The following is a 24,241-nucleotide window of genomic DNA, read 5'->3' on the forward strand; positions in this document are numbered from 1 at the left end:
TTCTAGTAATGCCTCGTACCCTATTCCGGCGTTGAATATGGGTAAGGGATGTTACAATGTGACATCACCAGATTCGGTCATAACGTTTAGACCGGGTTTGGGGTGTTACAAACAAACCCTTCAACAAGCCAATATTGTCCCCATCACATCCCAAGTCTAGTGAGTCCAAGATTTAAGCGTATTCTAGTAAAAGAATTTGTTTGGCGAAGTGTGATCAGCCCAATTATTTCTTTTGGCGCATATGCATTAACGTATAGTAATCGTCATGTAAATAAGTGAAGATTCTATTTTAGACTATTCTACTATTTAAAGAGAAAGGTTTTGTTAAGTGGAAAGTTAATTATGGTATAAGTTAACGCCAAATGTATAGTGCGCCTTGTCTTTATGAAGTATTATGCAAGTTAGGTTGTAAAGTGACCTGGTTAGGAACCAACTGGATAGACTGGTCTAATATTTATAATGCAATATTCTCATTTATGTTTCTCTCAGAAATGGTAGACCATTAAGAAGGAAAAATTTTGAAATTTTAGACACTTGTTAAGTTCCACTATGAGGAAATGGGTCATATATATATGTGCGAGAAGGGTTTTGTGAAGAGGGTTATTCTTTCTTGAATACGTTACTCTTTGATTTTTTTTCTTTCGTCCAATGACATATTTTTCTCTCTAAGCTAGAAGCTAAGGCTCTTAGTTTAATCGCGGTCATTCCATCTCTAATTGTTGTTGCTAATTCGAGAAGGATGTTTGAGTCTGGAGTTTCGAACTACAGTAGGTAAGTAACAGGTAAGTCTCTACCCTGACTCTTCTATGGGAACTGTTCAAGTATAAGCATATAGATGTATAAATAACGATGATATCTAAAATAATTGGTAAGAGTATGAGTATAGTAAAGATCTGATATGTATTATGATGATATGTATAAGGTTCTGTTGAAAAGAATGTTGATCAGTGAGCATGCAGGTGAAGTCTAATATATGAAAAGTATGAATCAGTTAGGAATGTGAACAAATCTGGGTAAGTGAAGCTTGAGCAATGTCCCTCTGCGATGCCTTTGGTAGGGCAATAATATTGCTAACTAGATTGGTAAATCATAATATAAAAACAAGTATAAGACCATGAGGTTGATACCCATGACATCGTATGATATGAAAACATTCATGGTGTAGCCTCTAGTAAGATGAAGACTAAACTGGCATATCACAATATTTGAAAGTGTGTAAGTCTATATGGCTGAGGCCCATGGCAAGATATGAATATATGAATGTTCATGGTGTAGCCTTCAATAATGTATAGATCGAACTGGCAGATCACGATACAAGAAATATATGTATAAGCCCATGAGAGAGAAACCCATGACACATTCTATGAAAGTCCACCAGGACAATATACATGTGACTCTGTATGTTTTCTTTGTGGCATATTTAGTATGTTTCCTTTGTGGCATATTCTATTTAGTCGTTGTGGTGTTCTCTGCTAATTCCATATGGTAAAATGTGATTACTTTCCCTTGTATATCCTAGATAAGTTCATTTTATAATTTGATAAGTAAATCTATGATAAGGTAATGATATGTCTGAAACTAATTTGATTGAATTAGTTATGTGATGTAATCAAATAAGAATTAAGGGAATTTCTTGATAAGAAGGGAGTATTTGTATGTTTAGAAAGGGTATCCGCCATGATAATCTGTTAGTTTGTGATTTGGGTGTGTTTGTAGTTATGAATGAGATAAGAATCTATTATTCTAAGTTTGTCTGTACCATGTACGGTTGAATTTGAGTTATCTAGAATCCACCATATCTGAGTAGTATCACGCCTTCTTCTGAAATCTTATGGAATCTGAGTTATTATTATCTAAATACCTAGGGTTTTTTAACAAAAATTTGTGGAATTCATCTGAATGATTTGTATAATTCATTATCAGTATAAGCTTGTTGGGCATTGAACAAGAATATGATTTGATTAGTAAACTGATAATATTCAACTCTGCATGGGAATCCACCCAAACGTGTATGCATCCGCTAGTGAACAGTATCTGTGAACAACCGTTCTTGAATAAGTGTATGTGTGAAGAGATGGTCTATATGAAGTGAGATTTGAAGATATATTCTTTGAAAAGTACCTTTATGGTTCTAAGAAAAAGAAGAGATTAAGGTAATGTTTGGAAGGATCTTAAGTTAGTTGGTAGTTAAGAGAGAATTTGTATGATTAAAAGTATAGTAGTTGGTGTGTAAGTGTAAGCTTGAAATTGTGATAGTATCCGCCTGAAACAAAAGTGGTTAAGAAGGGTAGCTTTTGTAGCGATGTTCTTCAAATATTATATAAGAACCCGCCAAGGTATTCTGTATTAACTCTCACTAAGTTTTCCTGAACTTGCTAGTGCTATGTTTATGTTTCAAGTAATTATAAGGTGAGATGACGCCAAGATTACGCCAAGGAAGCGGCATACCAAGTTATTATGCATACAGTGGAAAATGGTGTATCATAAGATTTCACCTTAACGAATTTGTCTTTAGTAAATGTTTGTGTTCTAAAATATTTAGTGAAAACTATGATATAATATTTTATTCTTAAATACTTTCCTTAGTTTTCCTGAAATTGAGTCTTGAATAAGATAAAAAGTAATTTGTTTTAAGTAAGAGGTATTTGCCAATAGTTTCAAAATTTTATTAAATGGTATATGAAGTAGCACCCGAGATTTGGTGAATTGGGTTAGGTTGAGGGCATTACAAGTTGGTATCAGACCCTTAATTTAGCCGATTTTCTAGCAAATAAGTGAGCCAGCCCTATATGCATATTACGCCGAGCTTGTCTATAACACCCTATACCCTGCCTGGCCACCGAGCCCGAATATAAAGATGTCACACCACCGTCTCACTACTTTTACATTACAGTGTTCACTATTTTAAAGCCGACATATGCCATTCATAATGTTTGCATAGGTTTTAAGGCATACATGCATCAATCATCGCTAAATCATGCTGGACATACATCAATGTAGCTTATTGTGTTAAAAATTCAACCATTTGGACCACTTAGCAAAATTTCAAATTTAGACACGTAAGTATTGATACTGATCCTAGGGTATCGATATTTTCTTTAAGTGGTACCAATACCACTTGAAAAATCGATACCAAACTTGCATTTTGTTTCTCGCATAAAAATCGTACTATAAAAAATAATCGGTACATGTCATAGAGTATCGATATATTTACCCCGCGTATTGATACTCGAACAAAGGTATCGATACCAAATCTCTATTCTAACTTCCCTTTACTTTTCAAAACAAAGAGGTATCATTTTTAAAACTCGATTATTGATACCTCTGCTACAAACCTAAAAAATACAGCATACAAAAGTATTTAGTCTATTCCAATTTAGTTTCTAAACATCATGCATCAAATACTTCGACAAATAATCATCCATGTAACACCCCGAACCCGAGACCGTCGCCGGAGTCGAACACGAGGTGTTAACAGACTTCAAACCACTTATTAAAAATTTCCCAGACAAGCTGCCAATCTGCGTACTAGTCACTTTAAAAATCATATCTTGAGTTATGAAACTCGAAATCCAGTTCTGTAAATTTTCCCTGGAACTAGACTCATATATCTATATGGTAGAATTTTTGTAGAATTTTTGGTCGGGCAAATTGGTACAGTTTATTAGTTCAAGTCGTCCCTGTTCCCGGGTTTGACTACTCTGATCCTTGTGCATTACGACTTAGATATCTCCCTTTACAGAGCTCCAATACTTATGCCGTTGGTTTCTAATGATACTAGACTCAAAAGGGAATCTATACATATAAAGCATGACTTCTAATTGTCTCTTATTAATTTAGGGTGAATTTCTAAAGTCGGGACAGGGATCCAGAAATCGCTCTGGCCCTGTTTCACAAGAGTTTAATTATCTCCTAACATACAGCTCATATGGTCGTTTCGTTTCTTCTATATGAAAATAGACTCATAGAGATTCGATTACATAATTTATTCATTAATTAATTCCATTCCTACTATTTTTAGTGATTTTTCAATCTCACGTCACTGCTGCTGCCAGCATCTGTTACTAAAGCAACTATGCCTATTTCGTGATTTCTCCTTGATCTAACTAGTAATTCATCATACATATCACAAATTATGATCATGACTAGCCATGCCAAAGGCTAATCATTTTCAAACATCTCCCTACTACACTATTGCCATATCATAAATTTTAACACCAAAAATAATCAACCATGACATATGGCATAAAAATCGAATTACCAAGACTTACGACCTAACATTATAGAACCAAATCCAACCGAACATTTATGCCATTTTCGCATGGCTAAAAGTTTACATACCAAATTTCAACAAAACATATTAGCCTATACATGCCGAAATGTTCTCCTAAACCGACTAAGAAGAAAGTACCAAAACTTACTAGCTGCTGTGATGACTTCGATGACGGTCCGATCACGCAAAAAGAGACGAGTCCAAGAAACCTAAAATAGGTGACAAGGAAACACCGAGTGAGTATATAACTCAGTAAGTCATAAGCAATGCACTACCATGCATACCGAACCATGCCATAGTTCCTTAGACCTATCAGTTCAATCTCATACCAAGTCATGCATTCACATTCCATATACCAATCAATAGGATATTTGAGGCATTTTCATACATCATTTTATTTTCGTTACAATCATACAACTAAACGACCTTTCACCTATTCCACGATAAATCTTATGTACGTGACTTCAATTATAATTGTCACATAGGTTCAAACTTACCAAGCTCAACTCCAAATATAAACATAGCGCCTATTAGCCATGAACTCAAGGTACTTACCCGATCCGCTGTCCGTGATCAACTCAATAATGTCGCACACTTAGTGTCCATAGTGATTCAAAAATATATATTAAGTCCGCACACTCAGTGCTATATAATCAACTCGCACACTTAGTGCTATATAATCAAACTCGCACACTTAGTGCCAATCTCATGATCATAAATGTTTATACCCGCACACTTAGTGCCGAAATCAACAACTCAATACATCTCACCTCTTTTCTTTTCATTCAACACTTTCATCACCACATGCATACATATATATAAATTTATCATTCCATTCGGCATAATTACATAGACATTATGTCTATTTAGATCAATACAAAATATATGCTTGGTGACTTACCTTATGTTGGGGAAAACGATTCCAACTCGACTACTCGATGTTCTTTCCTTTGCCCTTGCTTGCCTCTCCACCTTTAACTTCTTGAGCTAAATCGATAAATTAACTAGTTTAACCGTCTTGCTAAATATTTATATCAAAATATTAATGATTTCATAGCATAGGAGACACATGGCCAATTCTTATCTTTCTACCCCATGCTTTTGAACTATTTGGTTAACAACCATATACTATCACCCTATTGTCGATAATCCAATCAAGGATAGTATCACAATTGTGTACACCCATATAGCCGAATGTGCAAGATTAAATTCAACATCACCTATATACTTAATTAGATGGCCGAATATACCAAATTAAACTCAACATTAAATGTCACAAGAACCCTAATCTAATTTGCAAATTGCTTGGCCAAAGACTCACAAGTGCCTTATCTATAACCTATTCGGCCTTACTACTTAAACTTAGCCTTTCATACATTTATATCTAATGTCATAGAGATGCCAAATCCTTAAGTGTTCCAACATCTAACTTACTCAATTCAACACATCGAACAACATTTATACCGATTTTGCTAGCACACAAGCCTTTGGCCGAATGTCATTAACCTCTAGTCACCTAAATTTTTATTCTTTAAAACTCTTCCAACACTACATTCGGCACCTCCAACCTATAATTTAGATATTCTCAAGTTCATTCACAAGTACATTTATATGACACATATATCATTAACATTTTTCAACATGAATCTATAACATGACCGAATACTCATGCACATACATACATAAAGAGAACTCAAATAACACCCAAAAATCTCCTTTCCAAAGTTCATATATACCCATACATAGGGCAACTTCCATTCTTATCTCCCAACAATGAATTCATGAATTTAGCTATGGGTTAACTAGACTATACACTTATCAACTTAATCTCAACATCAATTAGAATAAAATCACAATGCATACCTTTCCTTTGAACTAGCCATGGCCGAATTCCTTGGTTTCTTTTTTTCAATCTTTCCTTTCTCAATTTCGGTAATGAAGGAGATGAAAGATGAGCCTTCCTTCCTCTTTGTTTTCTTTACTTTATTTCACTAATATTATTTTTTTCTCACATAATGCCATTTCTTATTTTAATAACTAATTAAACATATATATTTGCCCATCAACACCCATCTTGGCCGGCCACTATAAAGAAAATTGGGCAATTTGACATGCAAGTCCACCCTTGTGTTGACATGCACTAATAAACCATTTAAAATTAGTCTATCATATTTCACCATGTCTCATATTGATCCCTATTTAATAATTTCTCATGCAATTGGCAAATTTAGGGAATGAAACGTCGACATATGCATGTACACACATAATAAGTATAGAATATAACAATTAATTATTTTTACGACTCAGTTTTGTGGTCCCGAAACCACTTTCCGACTAGGGTCACATTAGGGCTGTCACAATCCATAAGGCTAAATTTAACAGTTCAAAATTTCATAAATGTGTCCGAGCAAGAAACATCATGCCATCATCAATGTTCATAAACCTAAGCATATTTGTAACTCATAAACCTCATAAAAAAAGAAGAAGCAAAAACCAACGAAATGTTCAAAACTAACATGGCCAAAAATAGGTCTACCACATTGCCTTATTCTCCAAAATGTAAACAAATAAATAATGAACACCTACGAAATACTAACAAGTCTTCCTTGGATCACTCTCTCGGAAAAACCACATCGCCCACCCCGAAACGTCATTAATCTGCATATCTTGAAAATAGTGGGTAAGCTTAAACAAGCTCAGTGAATTATTACAATAATCACTACGCAAACATGTCATCATGCATCGACAAAACAACCATATATATATGCAACTACAATATTCTTATGTCTAGTGTTATATAATACCTATGCATGCATTATCTATTAGCTCTTTTATATAGCACTTACATACCCATTCAAGCATATATCACATAACACGTATTCTATTAGTCATGTATCAAATTTCACAAAATCACATATAATGATAAATTGGCTCTTAAAGTATGAAACATAAAGTGGGCACTATCACCACACATTAGATACACGGATCTCCAATCACACCAAATGACTCATAGATTCAAACATATCCCATAAGTGAAGCATATGGCTAACAATCTCCTCATTTCCCCTTGAATGGAGCTTAGCTCACATTCCCTTATCTCTCCAAGATGTTCCAAGGCCTCAACGCCTAAAATCACTGTACATATAGGTGAGTACTCACAATCCTATGGCATGTCAACTATATCCAACGGTTTCAAGATCACAAGGCCAAAATATATGAAACAAATGCATATCATTTACCGATTATCCGTGCACTATCACTGCATATTTGATTTTTAGCAAAACATTGTCACTAACATTTAACATATACATAACATGTACACATTTACACTTTCACAATAGTTATCACAACCACATATCACATTTTGTAACATTTCATCCAAATTCACATATTCACATTCACATATGCACATAATTCAAAAGATAAAATAGGTATGAAAAAGCTTACACTCAGAATTTTGAGTAAAGGTTTAGGCTACTACTAAATTCTCAAATAACACATGACTTGTGTCTATAAGTAACAATTCCAAACACTCACCAATATGCTTTCGCTGAGAAGCCGAAAGCTCAATCTATGCTTTCCTAGCTTGTAGATGGTCTTAGCAAATTTGAAGCTTTAACACAATAAATTTACACAATACATTTAAAAATCAGCCATGGACTCACCACAAGCAATAAAAAACATAAGCCTAAACTAAGTTCTCATGTAACTGAAACCATGAACATAGCAAGCTTTAAATTCGAATATCTCGATCTATACTCAGTCTTTTCTCCTAAAACCAATTATGTTCATCTTATAATTCACCTACAACTAATTTCCAACCTTTAAACTACACTAAAATACTCAATTCATGGTATCAACATTTTTTGACATGTTTTATGGCTATTTTGGGAAAAATAATTAAAATTCAAGAAATCTTTATCGAAACGTCAAAAAAAAGATTAGAAACCTCTTAATCACGTCAAAACTAATTGAAAAATAGTTTGAAACCATGTTTTTACTCAAAATCCCAAAATTTACTATTAACGACTCTATTTTCGGCTTTTAATCAAAATCTGCAATATAATGGCTAATAATTCAGTTTTAAAGACCAATTAACATTAAAAAGTAATGGGTAAACGAGTGATTACCTTTGATGGAAGAAAAATAGAGATTTTTTGAAAACCCAAAAAACTTACACGTGAAGAAAATAATGAAATCTATGAAGTTTTCTTGAATATTTATGAAGGTTTAATACTTGGGAAATGATGGAAATCAAAGGAGTGAAGATTTAACAAAGAAAATCGAGGATGAGAGGTTGGGAGAGCAAGGGGCGACATTAACAAGCAAAAAAGAAGAAATAACATGAAAATTGTAGGTGGGGGTGATTTTTAGGTTCAATTTTAAAAATTATTAAAACTGCACACAATTTTGTCTTTGTTACAAATCAGTCTCTTTTTAAAATTAAAGGTTTCTAAAACACTTTTTCAAAAATTGATTTGATTTTCTAAAAATCATAATCGAAAAAATTACTGATATAGCGTGTCGCAAAATTCCAAACGCTATAAGACTAAAATTCCTAAAATACCCCTAAAACTCCTAGGCCTTATTTTAGGGTGTTACACTGTCTTAGTCCCTCAGGTATGTTGAAGTTTATGTTTTGTGCGACATATGCTTGTTATGCTAGTAAGTGATATTGTGATAAGTAAGACAATGGAGGAACAAAGGGTAGATTCATTGATAAAGTCTGGAAAAATATTACATTATTACAGAAAGAAAAAGCTTATGATAAAATAAAAAGAAATTTTACTTCCTCAGCATGATGGTTAATAGGTTCACAGGGACCTCTTTTGCTTGCGAAAATCCTTTGGAGCTTTCTCTAAGTCAATAGAACATTCTGAATTTTCTTCTTCATTTTCTACTTCTCGAGTGTTTCACTAGGTCACAAAGGCTTCAAGTAGATGAGTTTCTCTATGTGTTCTACGAATTGGGCCAATTCATATGAGTTAAATTGGCCAATTTAATCGATTGACCTCCATGAGACAATTTGTGTGCATTCGTCACAGGCTTTGATCTGTGGCCCATGACATTCTATCCCACCCATTCTCGTGATGCCCTCGTCGTATAAACAGAATGACATTGGTTTGACTAATCTCGGAACTGCTTCAACTATTTCCCAACTATTCTCTTTGTTAGTTAGTTTCGCCCTTCAAAAATTTGGCTCGACGTATGTCTCTGTCATCATCTAGCTCAAATTGTTTCTCTCATGTTTACATCTTGTTCACAAGAGCCCACCGCTCTTATTTACCCCCATTGTGATTTTCGTCGATTGAGATCCCCTTAGTCCACACAAATAGGCTTTGGCACAACCATATTGAACATTTGGTTAACCTTGAGTATTGTTGCTAACTCCTGTTTGTAAGCCACTTCTGCTTATCTGCTTTATAACTCTGTAAGGGACTCTATGTCTTTACCAAGCCAATGGTAAGTCATAATGCAAAACACTAGGAAAGTGTTTGAGGTGTATCTTTCCCATAACAATTACTCGATTTAACTGCCTAATTTGCATTACTACTTTTCCCATAAAGTTTGATGCTGAACCCACCTTTCTTATAGGTGGTATCCCCACTGATAACTCAACAACCTCCATACTAGTTTTCCGTACCTTTAGCATTTCTAATAAGGTCTCTTTAGCACTCTAATTTAGCAAGTTAATAGTCTTGCTACAAGGAATACCCTCGGCTAGTTGGGTTGTCGGTAATATCTTGGTTTCGTCCCTCATGTCTCGACTTATCGATATAATGCATTGTTGTTAACAAGTATCCAAGATACATATGTAATTAAAAAAGAACTAAAAAAGTATTAATCTTTTCAAGTAAATTCCAGCTAAGAACAAAGTCGTAATCATCTAAGTGAATTACCTCAAAGTCTTCCTTACCTTTCCATTGACCAATCTATAAGTCAACTATTTGTGTTACCCCCACAGTTTGTACCTCCGTAGAATTAACCAGGTTGATCTTCTTAGCCGTTTTACTAATTCAGAGACCAAGTTTACCTATAAATTTCTCTGACATGAACAAATCAAATACCCCTATATCAACAAGAGCACTCCTCTTTTAGCCTACGATGTTGATGTCCACAAACACCAACCTTTTCTACTTGCGGTCCCTCTTTGGTTTTGTAAAATTAAGTATCATTGACCCAAGCATCAATGCATTTTCCTCGAGGCTCAATTCCTCTTCCTTACAAATCGTGAATATATTAAGATCGCTCTAGATAGTCTCATATCATATGCAGTTCAAAACATAAGAAGCATCGTATTGGTTTTTTTCGTTCCCCTTTCCCTTCAGATGATTGTTGGGTTTCCTCTTCTCATTCTGTGGTTTCGCATTGCCACCATTCTTACCATTTCTGCTGTTGCCATTTTTATCTTGTTCTTCCTTATGGTCTTCCCTAAATTTCTCATCTATTTGGGCTTGGAAGACTTGAACTTGTTTTATCTCAAACCAATCTTAACAAAGGACTTTGCCTTGACCATGGCTTTGGTAAGCTCTTTGACCCCTAGTCGATGAAACTTTTACTACACCCAAGGTTTTAACCCATCCTTGAACCAGTAGGATGCATTTTTCTCACTCATATCAGAGATTTGGAGTACAAACTTAGTGAACTCCCAGACATACTCCCAAACTATGCCTTGTTGCGTAAGCTGGCACAACTTAGCCTAAGCTTTTTCCTTAGCATACTCGAGGTAAAATTGCTTCCTAAATTCATTCTAGAACTCAGCTCAAGTTCCAGTTGCAGTATTACCTCATCTCTTGTGTGTGGACCTATAATGCCACCATAAAATAGTGACATCAATAAAATAAATAGAACAATGTTTACCTCAATGGCACCATCCTCAATGCCCATTGCACAAAAGTATTGTTTCATCCTCCATAAGAAGTTGTCCACATCACTTCGTTGAATTTTGAAGAGGCAGTGGATTCACAGAGTGAAGTGTCTTATTGGGTGCTTGAAAATACAACTCATACGAGCTGTGTATGGTTGGACGTGTATTTATACCTTGTAGCAAATAGAACACTTACGGGTGAATTGATATCACTTGAGCTAGCTAGCATTCTCACCCATATGTGCCCTATATGTTATAGGGAAAGATTTCAAGTCTAACCATATACATTGCGCATGATTTGCCTTTTCAAGAACCTATTAAAATGCTTTTACTCTATAAACCAACTACCTTTTCAAGCACTCAAAATGTAGTAAAAAAATCCCTCAATAAGTTTGGTATTGTCTTTGGTGGAGTTTTGTTTCCCAATTTTTGAATGCTGTAATACCCCAAACCCGGCCTAGACGTTACGATTGAACATTGAAGGTTACACTGCTTACTCAAAAACCAGATTATTTGCTCTCTAAATCATTGCTTATTAATAATTCTATAGAAACTTGTTTCTAATTATTTTAAACAAAAAACTTAACCATAGTCTAACAAGTATTTTTCAAAACATTCATCTTTTTCTTTAAAACGGAAAAGTTGTGTCATTAATTTGGTTACTTTTCTGAAAACTTAATTAGTAGTTCGAGTTGCAGTGGAAAGTCCTTAACTATCAACCATTTAATTTTGATTTATAGAAACCAGATGAATTATTTAAACCATTGAATTAAATCTGACAAGAAAACCCAAAACCAAGAACAAAGTCTAAAAATTAATTCAAAAGTCTAAAATTCCAAAAAGATAAATTAATAATTAAATTAAATTGTCTTATTCGAGAAAAGCTCAATCCAAGCTCCCAAACGCTGCCAAATCCTAACTTTGCAAATTACCTGAAAAGATGAAATAAATGGGTGAGTTAGGAAGCATAGTGTGTAACTTAACTCAAGCATAAATACAATTAATATAATAACATATCAGAATATCATAGAGAATTTCAACAAATCCAAATGAGCAAAAATTGAGCATACATGGCTATGTCAATGCAGTATTTTCAAAAAACATAATGCAAATTTTTCTAAAAAATTTACTACCCAACTCCACTACACACCAATTAGAGTTCCCCAAAACCCGTCCATCCAAATCACACCAACAGATACTTGTTAACAATGCCACTAGAAATTATGCAGATAAACTGCCAGAACAGATATATGTGGTCAAGCCATCATATTTGCAATCAAACTGCTAGAACAGATATGTGGTTAAACCACCAGATAGTGTAGGTCATTAAACTGCGTCCTTAAAAGATCATCCCAACCCCATGCAATGTGACATGGCATGCAAATACAGAATCAGAACGAAAATCATATAGAACATGCAGTCTTATAATACACAAAAATCAATTAATGTGGGATTTCATGCTTTACAGATCAAATGTGCCAAATATTAATAATAACAAATCAGTTTTGCCATAATGTCACATGCATATTCATATAGCATATTCAGATATAGTCAAAATAACATACTCAGATGTCTCGTGCTCATATATGAACATAGCAGAACAAAAACGTGCTAACGATGAGTACGGGTTTACAGATTAGATGTGTCATTTTCAAAACTTAACATATTTTTCAGAAATTATACTTACAACACTAGCATGCCCACCAATCTTAATCGGTTACCTTATAATTAATTTTTAGATGCAAAAAGATCATTATTCTGGAAACCTACAGCCCACATCACAGCCCGAACAAGTTTACCCAGGATGGGCCCATATGTGCGTGTGGCCTACATGCCTAGACACATAGCCTACCACATGCCCGTGTGGCCTACACAGCCGGATACACGGCTAACACATCTGTGTGGCTCACACGGATAATCGATTTCGCACAGTTTTTACGAGTTTTCGAGTTTGGGTCACACACCTGATTAATGCAAAAATCGAAATACTATTGTAAATCCACAACTTCGACGTTTCAATCTAGCTAAACTAGCTCAGACCTGTACCTATCAAGAGAAAAAAATCGTCAGAATCAACCAATAACCACAAACCATAATTCTAAACACAAGTCATAATTTTAAGCATTCATGGCTTAAAAGTGAGCAATCCTTAACAACCTTTGGTTTTGATGATTCGCCTAGCCTTTCGCTTCAATATAGAAAGAACGTACGAACACTTACAAAAAATTAATGCATCTAATTATCATTCCATGGAAGTTAGTCTGATTTAATCTTAAACACATTTTGAGAATTCAAAGTCAATTTATTTCTAATTTTCTCTAACAAATTTTATTTACTCTAACCTTAAAGCAACTAATCAGCTATCTCAATTACAAGTAATTTTTATTTAGATGAACCATCTTTAAAATTAAACTAACATGATAAATCTACATGAATTCAAATTAAATTAATTGTAAACAAATTTTATTCAAACCTCAATTAATCAGGACTATACTAATCGCGACATTTAAACTAATATCAAATGTTAAGTTCCTAAATTAATTTATTTAAATTATTTATGAAATTGATTGAAGTAAAATTCAATTAATCTAAGCCACTTTTCATCAACTACTTTACACATAATTGAAAACTTTGCATTCACCGTATGACTGAATAAAAAAAAGAGAACATGAACAGCCAAGCAAACTAGAATAAAAGAAGATCTATACACTCTCTGCTACCTTTGCAAATATAGAGTTTCTTTCTTCACACGTTGAACTATTTGAACGCCAATAAATTGACAACAATATGATAGGAAAAATAGCAGCACAACACAGCAGTAATTGCAGCAGAAATCTCAATCAAATCGGCATAATAGAAAGGCCCCTAACAGAAAAATTTTGGACGAGAAAGGTAAAGACATTGAATGGCGGCAGCAAGGTTTAAGAAACAAGTGACAGCCTTAAGGACATTAAAGTTTGAGTTGACAAATTGAAGAAAAAGATGAATCGATGGTAACAAAAATTTTGGCAGTTCAAAGCTTGGACGGTCAAAAGAATAGAGAAAATGTGAAAATACACAAAAATAATAATGGGGAAGAAGAGAGAACAAGGAAAACAACAGGAGAAAATTCTATAGCAAAAGCGGAAAAGAAAAGAAAATCAAGAAATGGAGAAAGAGGGGGAAGACGGAACAACAAATTGGGAGAATTCTTAGGAAAATATTTCTAAATTAAAAGAAAAAACATAATATCCCAAAAACCCAAATTAATTACTAACCCTATCTAACTAACCAGAGTTTGAATTAACCCAAATACCGGCAACATGGGTGGCACAAACAATAAAAATAAATAAATTTTGATTCAAACACAACGAGATTTGAACTCGAGACCTATGGATAAGTTAAGGTCTTATCACTAAACCAATAAACTCATTTTTTCTAATAACTCACAAAAAATAATAGAAAATCTAGATGTGGAAAGCTAGATATAGGAACAAAATTACTTAAAATTTAAGGAAAATGAATCAAACACAGAACCTTAAGCACACATTCAAAACACTTAACCACTGAAACAAATTAATTTACTTTACATGATTTCTGCAACCTTAATTCAAAAATAGGATGTGACCACTCTTAATTTATTAACTCAATATCTATTAACCCGATTTTTGGGATGTGACAAGTTCCTAGAAAGGTGATAAGGTCAATAGAATGGGAAGCTAACTCAAGTGGTACCAATTTGCACCCATGTCTCATTTAAGGCATGGTTCAAACCCTATTGATTGCAAACTCTTTAGTTTCTTTGTTGGTTCATCTATTTAGGAATCCAGCAAGGTGCTTTCACTTTATTGAACTCGTCTGCTTTTCAGATTTCCTCTTCAAGCACTTAGTAGAGTCAAAAGACAAAAACCTTCAACAAGAAAAATAATAAGCTTTTTGATGAAGTTGTCAACTTTGAACTCACAATATTTTACCAAATTCTCCTAAAAATTTGAAATTTCTTCAACAGGATACAATGCCAAATTTTGGCATGTGGTTCATGTTTAGACTATGTTTCTCATTGCTTATAAAAAGCACTTTTGGGGTTAAAATAATTTTTAAAGTCATAAGCAATGTTAAACAATTAACTTTTGGGGGTCAAAAGTGCTTTTTAAAAGCACTTATTTAGACAACTGCATAAGCAGTTTTTATCAACTTTTGACTTTTGCTAACAGAACTTTTGGTCAAAAATTATTTTTTTATCCTCATTTAACACACCCCAACTCAGCCCCCAACAATTATTTTTAATTTTTATAGTGTAAACTGTTGTATAGACTTTTTCTTTTAAGATGCAAATATCGTTGTTTTTTCATAACATATTTATCTATAGTAGAAGACTTTCCCATGTTACATATTTTGTACTTATTCTTTGGAATAAAATTTGTATTTTATGTATCAAAATATTAATAATATTAATTAATTCTAATATTATGCTACAATACTGAGAACTACTCATAGTCCCACCCCAACCCTTAAAATAGGAGACTAATGTGTTTTAGAGCACTCAAACCCACAACCTACTGCACTGGCAACAATGCCAATGCCAATCGATCTAAGACTCAATCGACAAGAATGATTACATTTTAATTTTATAAACATTTGATAAGATATTTGGATTTAGATTTGATAAAAACAACAAAATTTGGCTTAAGGAAATTTAACAGGAAAAATAACTTAAATCAATTGTATATACAAAAAGAGAGATTCAAAAGTCTATAAATTTTTATACAAAATTATCACAACTATATGGATGATCTTATAGATGGAATTGGAAGCTTATCTTAGTCATGTTTTCCTTCAATTATTTCCTTATCACAATGTAATTAATGTTAATATATCGAGCTTACGAAACCTTAAAATCAACCCAGTATCAAACATGAATCAATTTGAAATGAAAACAAAAAGATGGGGAAAAAATCTACAAACATGGGTCACACGGTCGTGCCCCTGACCGTGTGGAAATGTTAAGGCTGTGTGGGATGGGACACATGGCTGTGTAGACAAGCCATGCAACAGATTGATCTCATGTGGGGTTGGAGTCACACGGCCATGCGAACAATCGTGTACACTCTCCAAGGCCATGTTGGTCAAAAGTGTAAATAGTCAAAAATATGTCACACGGCCGTGTTGCTGGGCCATGTAACAGATTGTGGCCGTGTGCACCAAAAATCATCCAACTTCTACATACCACACAACCATGTCTAGTTCCGTGTAAGGTGCACGGTCGTGCACTAGGTCGTGTCTTAGGCCGTGTGTGCTTGAAAATATCTTTCAATGCAAGCTTTAAAACCCTAACTCACTTATGTTACAGGTAACCAAATATATCATATCTCAATCAACACCAAATGCATTAAAATCATGCCAAAACATCACTTACAAAACCCATCCTAAGTTCCTAACCAATATGTCACACTTGGTACCTCAATCCACAATTCAAAAATAACCAATTTATCACAATCAATCGTACCTATTTACCTTTAAAGCACCTTGTAAAGCATTGGTTTGTGCAAGTGTACACAGTTGTTATCAAGTAATAAGTAAGTATCGAGTTATCGTCTCCACAAGGATTGTATTTGTGCTAAGTCACTTAATTTGTAAAATTATATTAACAATTCAGTAAATAAAAACACAATACAGTTGAAAAGTGGTGATTAAAATATATTAAACTAAATGCAATGATCCCTAATGCAAATTATCCTAAGTATGAAAACTAAATGAAATGGATTTTAGTAAAATTAAACACAATTTGCAACAATTATAACATAAATAAACTAGGACAATTACTTTAATTAAACTCAATTTGTTATCAACATGCTTTGTAATGGCCTGAATTTTCAGTGGTGTCAGAATGGTGATTCGAGATCACTAAATCTGACAAATGAGTAGAAAATATTATTAATTTAGTGAGAATAAGTAAAAGTGAAGTTGGGAAAATTTTTGAAATAGTGAATAGTGTACTAGGAATAAATATTAAAATAATTAAAATCAAAAATGAGGTATCGAGACCTCAAAAATTTTAAACCGAGCCATAAGTATTTTTTGAAATATTTTTAGAGTGTCATTGAGTTGGTATTAAAGTTTCGTTAGAAAATTTTAACGTTTGGATAGTCAATTAACTAAAAAGGACTAAATTGAAAATAGTGTAAAATTTGTTAAATTGTGATTAAATAGCTTAAGTGATTAAAAAGGAGGGATTTAAAAGGAAATTAGGCCCAAACTATATGGGCTGGACGGTTGGGCAAGAAAAATCTGGAAAAGTGATGTAATAAGGGTAAAATTGGAAATTTGTAAAAGTTAACAAATAAAAATCTCAATTAAAAGAGTTTCTAGGCAATTCTTCATAATTATCAGCCAAAAAACGCCATTGAAGAGTCCCTCCAAGCTGGTTTTTCATATATTTGAATCATGTAAGTTTAATTCTTGATTATTTCTTCTAATTTTTGTGGTTTTGATACTTTTACAATTAGGTCCAACTAATTGTTTCATTAGTTATTGATCTTATGGCTGATTTTGAAAGTTACCATTGATGAGTACTGAATTTTTAAGATGAATAAACATGGAATTAAAGCTTTGATTTTGTTATATGATGATTCTATTAAAGTAATTTTGATAGAAATTGATTTTATGGACCTAATTGTGAAAAAGTTGGGAATTAGGGTTTGTTGTTGCGGTTTTGAATATGAAAGGATATGTAGTAGTCTAAAATAGTAGGAAAAGGTGTTGATTGAGAAAAATTAGATCAATTGAGGGGTTAATTGAGTAGGGACCAAATTGTAAAAACTGTAAAGTTTGGGGTAAAAGTGTAATTTCGAAAATTTAAGGGCATAAATTGTGAAATGGATTAGAATAGAATTATATGCTGATGAATGAATAAATTTGTATTTTAGATCGAGAACCCGAAGCAAGCCGAGGAAAAGAAAAAGTAGTTGATTAGTCCCTGAATTTTACAAATTCTGCAAATCGACCCAGGTAAGTTCATATGGCTGAAATTTAATGATTAAATGTTAATTTCATGAATTATATAATGTATGATGAAATGTATTTAGTGTTGAAATGAGAGTAAAATAAAAATACGAAAACCGAATAAATGATCAAATTAGGCGGAACGCCGGATTTGAGTACTTCTGATCAAGAGATAAAGTGATAAGTGGTAGCTTTAGCTACACTTATCTGATCAAGTGAAAAAGTGATAAGTGCTACACTTATCTGATCAAGAGACAAAGTGATAAGTGGTAGCTTTAGCTACACTTATCTGATCAAGTGAAAAAGTGATAAGTGCTATACTTATCCGATCAAGTGACAAAGTGATAAGTGATAGCTTAGCTACACTTATCTGATCAGGGACAAATGATAAATGATCATACGTAAGACCATAGTTATACTATCGCAAAGTGAAAGTGAAGTGCTCAATTTTCCGTAACCGTTCCTTAGTTTTGATCACGGATGGTAAGTGACAAATGGGCCCAAAGGAAGTATGGTAAAAGAATAAGTAGTAGTGAGTTTATACCAAGGAATTCACCAAAGATTTGTGGTTGACAGGTAAACTTAGTAATGGTGTATATTGCATAAGTGTACAAATGTTTGGTAAGATTTATGTTTTATGCCTATGAACTTACTAAGCTTTTCTATAAGCTTACATGTGTGTGTTTATTGTTTTTGTAGATTAACGTATTTATACATTCGGAGGATCGGATCTACATCGAGAATCACACTATCCAGATATACTCCAGTAGATTTTGTTAAATATCTTTTTGGATTTATATGGCATGTATAGGGAATTGAAGTAAAAAGTAAAAGAATGAATGACTAAGTATACAAAGTAAATTTGAAGGTGATGGTTGTGTTAGACATTGAAAAATATATGTTTTTAGTCTGAAATGGTTGATTGGTTGCACTTCATTAGTATTCAAGTGAAGTAGTTGAAATACTGAAATTGGTTGTGATTTGAAATTTGCAGGGAAGGTTAGGTAATTATAAAGGGGTTATATTGAATTTTTTTTAAAAAAAAATTCAATGGAATAGTTTTTGGACAGCAGCATTGATGTAACTTTGAAAAATCACTAAAAATAGTAGAAATAGAATTAGAAGTTGAATGAGATATGAAATTAAAGCTGAATGAGTCTACTTTCACATGAAAGAAGTAGAGTAAGCAAAAGAATTATATACGTTTAGATATTTGAATTTTAGTGAAATAGGGCAAGAATGTTTTTGAAGTCCCCTGTTTTGACTTTAGAAATTCATTAAAAATTGTACAGAAGGAATTATGAGTTATAATTTATACATATAGATTCCTTAATGAGTTTATTTTCAGTAGAAATAGTGTAAGCACCATATGAAGTTTGTAATAAGAGATAATTAAATTTTAGTGATGAGTGGTCAGGATAGTCGATCAGTGAAACAGGGGAGACTTCAACTAATAAACTATACTAATTGGCTAAACCGAAAATTCTGAAAAATTTATGGTGAATAGATATACGAGTCTAGTTTTAGGAAAATTTACGGATCTAAATTTCGATTTTCGTAGCTTGAATTATAATTATTTTAGTGACTACTGCGCAGGTGGACAGCTTTATTATGAATGGTGAAATTAAATTTGAAAGTAAATTTTTATGCCCCGAACTTTTAAGTTAAGTCAAGTAACGCCTCATGCTCGACTCCGACAATGGTATTGGGTTAGGGGTGTTACATGCTTAATAATAATCGGAAAAACATTCCATGACAACTCGATCTTTCATGAGTTTGAAACCACATTAGGTCCTTTCGAAATCCTTTACTTAGTAAATACGCATTTTATTTATCCTTATTTACTAAGGTTTTCTTAGTATTCGGTTGAAGTAACAGGGACGTGTCAGGTTTGAAACAATTTAATCACACAAATTTAAAAACTATGCAGATAACAGAGTTTGGTTAGAGTTGTTATGCAACCTACAATTTAATCGGGTCAGGATCTAAATTGAGCATGCACATTTCAATTATGTGTCCATTAGCCTTCGTCTAGTCAGGATCGCTCAGCTAATTCAAGTGCATTCCAATCACGTATGAACGACATACAGACTTGATTTTAATTGAAAACATGATCGATTGAGGCACAAATATTATAAGCATGAATCAAATAAATATTATTTAATCAAAGCAATCATCCTAGCTTAAATAAAATTAAGCTAACATTGTTGAAAACAAGAACAAAGAACACATAGCAAACATCTTTAGATTAAATTAAAGAAAAGAAAGATTATACCTAATTCAGAGTGGTTGTCACCCAATACTCTGACTAACGAGGCTCCTTCGCTTCTTTGCTTTGCTCCTTTGCTGATGGTTCTCCAAGGTGGCCAACCAAGGGTTCTTTAATAGGCTAATTTTGCTAAAAAATCCTTATGCAAGGATGATAATAGTCATGAGGGGGAAGATAGCTAAGTGATTTGAGAGAGGAGAGAATGATGAATGAGTGAGGGATGATTGAAAAAGTGAGAAATGAGCTCTTATTTATAGGTAAGGCAAGGGAGCTAGTTTGCTAAAAATAGGAATGTCCATCTTTTTAAACTTCTTCCAAGGATGGTCGGCCATGAATTGAGGAAATGTGGTTGATTTTGCTTGGTTGTTGGTCAATTTGAGTGACACTATAACTCACGACTAAGACTCGGTCACCAGCAAATCTTCAGGAAAATCTATGATTTCTTTAACTCTTTAAAGACCTTGTGTAATTAAACCAAAAATTGATTTATGATCAGCCATGTGTAGTCGAAAATTGGGTTGGCTTGGTCCCCAATTTGGACGGTTTTACAATTAGAAGAAAGCTCTCGACCTATCCAAAAATAGTAGATAGTTTAGAGGACCAAATAATATAATTTGAACTTCAATTAATTAATTTACTTAATTAATTAAAACTCAATTTATTAATGAAATATTTAAAATGAATTATTAAATATAACTTTCTATTTTATTATTTAATTTAATCATGCATGGCCCACTTTATAGCTTAAAAATATAAATGCTTAGCGTAACAGCCTGATTTAGACCCTAGATGGAATAGTAGTTTCAGAACCACAAATCTGAGGTCGTAAAATTATTTTAATATTATTTTTGGTATTTACAGCATATTATTTGATATGTGTGAAAATTTCAAGAAGTAATTTTACCGATTTGTTGGTTAATTTAATAAAAGGACTTAATCGCGCAAAATGTAAAAGTTGTATGCTATTTGTTAATGTGCTATATTGCTATGGCTTATTAACTATGAAGTCCTTATTATGCAAATGGACCATTGATATGGTTAATGGACAATAATTACCATCCACTAAGTGTTTATAAATTATATTAATTCATGTTGAATAAGTAATTTTAGAAATAAGGTTATTATTAAATAAAACAAAGTTAAAATATGCTTATATTATTGCATGTTCAATCAAATATAGGGAAAAGAAATAAGGTTTGAAGCTTGGTGAATTTCGGCACCTTTAAATCTTGATTTAGGTATGTTCTTTGCTCAGTTTTTGATGTTTTTTTATGTTTTTGAGATCGTTGCTTCGTATTCTAGCTAGCCCATGCCCTAATTTTCGAAATTTATGATGAATTTGTGATTTTCCATTGATGATAGCTTGATGTTTTTGTTGTTTGATGATAAAAATAAATATTTGTTGATACATTAATATGTTTAATTAAATGATTTTTGATAAAAATGTGTATTGAGGATTAAATTGTGAAATTTGCAAATTGAAGGGTCAAATTATGAAATAAATTGAATAAATGGGCTACTAAGGACCTAAGGTAAATTCGGCCTAACATGGGTTTGTTGAAATTTTGAGTAATTTGTGTTATTTTGAAATAGGGACTAAATTGTGAAAATGTGAAATGTTAAGGGCTAAAATGAAAAATGCCCAAATTATGTATTTTTGGATAAAATTGAAAGAATATGTTATTAAACAAGCCAAATTTGAATTGAAATAGATCAAGAAAAGAGGATATCGAATTTGAATCGGGGAAAAATAAAAAAAATTTTGAATAGTCATCCGGTTCGTTCGTGTCCATACGAGGAAAGTTCATAATTAAATAAATGATGTTAAATTTGAAAGTATGTGTGTTATATGTGCTGAATTGAATTATAATAAGTGTATGTGTATATGTCGAAATGAATTAAGCATTGGAGAACTAGTTACGAGCTTGAATCGATCGAATTATGACGTCCGAAAGCTATGTACGAACCATAGGAATAGTATAGGATACATATGTCATGACATAGGATTTCGATATGATTTATCATGTAAGACCACGTCTGGGACGTTGGCATCGATTTGAGATTTACGTGTAACACCAAGTCTGGGACATCGGCATCGTATACGATTTCGTGTAAGACCCTGTCTGGGATAGTGGCATCGATATTTGATTACATGTAAGGCCACGTCTGGGACGTTGGCATTGTAAGAGCTTCCAAGCTATCCGAGTATCCTTATTGATTCCGAATGGTTCAACGAGCAATATCTAGAAATGAATGACTATGTGAAAGTATATACGATTCAGGTACGTACAAAGTGTATATGATATTCAAGAATGAAACGTGAGTATGTTTCAAATGACGATATGTGAAATACATGAAAATGAATGAAATGAATGTATATAAATGAACGTTGTGATACATATGCTCGTTATATAAAATTGTAATGAAATAAGCTTAATTATATTCAAGAGTTCGAATACCATGAAATTGTGGTCCTATGTTTCGAACATGGGATTTATGAAACATGAAACATGGTTTTAAGGTATGCTAGTTTGGTTTGAAAGGTGATTAGATAAATGTTATTGATAAGGTTAAATTATTAAATATGTTATGTATATGTGAAAGAGTTAAATAATCATGTTTTGATTTGTTGGTTATGTGTTTTGTATGACCGAATGTGATATATTTGAATGAGGAGTATAGATGGTTCGAACAATGGAATTATAAAGCATGTGTAATATGACTTTGATGTATGGTAGTTAATTTGAATTCTGAATTGATAAATGAGATTGAAATGGTTGAATTTTAAAGCATGGTTTGTATGTTCATTGATAAATAAGGTAAGTGAAGTTGTGTAATGTGACAATATGGATTATATGAGAAAAGTGGTTGTATATGTGTATGAGATTAACTAAATTCAGTCTATTCAAATTGAATTATATATGTTACTGTGATGAATTATTTGCTTATGGCTTACTAAGCTTTCAAAGCTTACTTTGTGTATTTTCCCTATGTTTATAGAGTTTCGGAGACTTGCTCGGATTGGAAGTCATAGGAGACCACATCACACTATCCAGTTTTCGCTTCGGTAAATAAATGCTTTGAGTTTTGGTTATGTGGCATGTATAGGCTATTTTTAATATACTGGTTTTAGAATTTGTGTAGTTTTGATATACTGGTTTTAGAATTTGTGTATATATATAGACATGCGAAAATGGCTTAATCATGATGTTAATGCTTGTGTGTATTCGGTCATATCTCAAGATTATTATGGAAGTATGTTTCATGGTGTATATATGTGTGGTATTTGGTTATATGATTTGGTTTGAATAATGAGTTATTTGATGGTTGTGTTTTGCTAAAATGCATGAGTTTCTATAAACTAAGTTTGGTATAATTGATGGCTTGTATATTGGTTGCTTAGGTACGATTGGTGATGGCAAAGTATGCACATGTTTTATGCTTGAATGGTTGGTCATTTAGGTTCGATTTTTAAACGAGTCATTGGATGGTTGAAAAGGGTGATTTCTAGACATGATTTTAGCATGCGAACTAGGCATGATATGTCTATTTATTAGTGTTCGAAAATGGTTCAAATTGATATGTAATATGCGCATAATTTTGTAATGTGAAAAGAGGTATATTTTGGTAATGTGATAATGCTAGTTATTATCTATTTTTTTAATGGAAATTAAGCTGTGGGAAATGGTCGAATTGGTATAATATACAAATGTGTAAAGCTTATAAATTTGGTATACTTGATTCGGCAACTGAGTTAATGAATAGCTATTGTTACTGTAGCATATTGCGCATGAAATTGTAATGTATTAAAACTATATTTGACCATCTGGTGATATTTGATAATCACCTA

The 24,241-nt window shown here is 32.9% G+C and overlaps 1 long non-coding RNA gene across 1 annotated transcript; it reads right to left on the minus strand.

The window, feature by feature from the left end:
• Positions 1–11,853: 11,853 nt before the first annotated feature.
• On the minus strand, positions 11,854–14,317 carry LOC121216063 (uncharacterized). Its single transcript, XR_005912110.1, has 3 exons — positions 13,862–14,317; positions 13,106–13,187; positions 11,854–12,073 (listed from the first exon to the last, which is right to left on the minus strand). It is a non-coding gene; the product is annotated as an uncharacterized lncRNA (long non-coding RNA).
• Positions 14,318–24,241: the final 9,924 nt, after the last annotated feature.

The sequence above is a fragment of the Gossypium hirsutum genome, chromosome D04, assembly GCF_007990345.1.
Source record: "Gossypium hirsutum isolate 1008001.06 chromosome D04, Gossypium_hirsutum_v2.1, whole genome shotgun sequence".
Classification (NCBI taxonomy): Eukaryota; Viridiplantae; Streptophyta; class Magnoliopsida; order Malvales; family Malvaceae; genus Gossypium; species Gossypium hirsutum.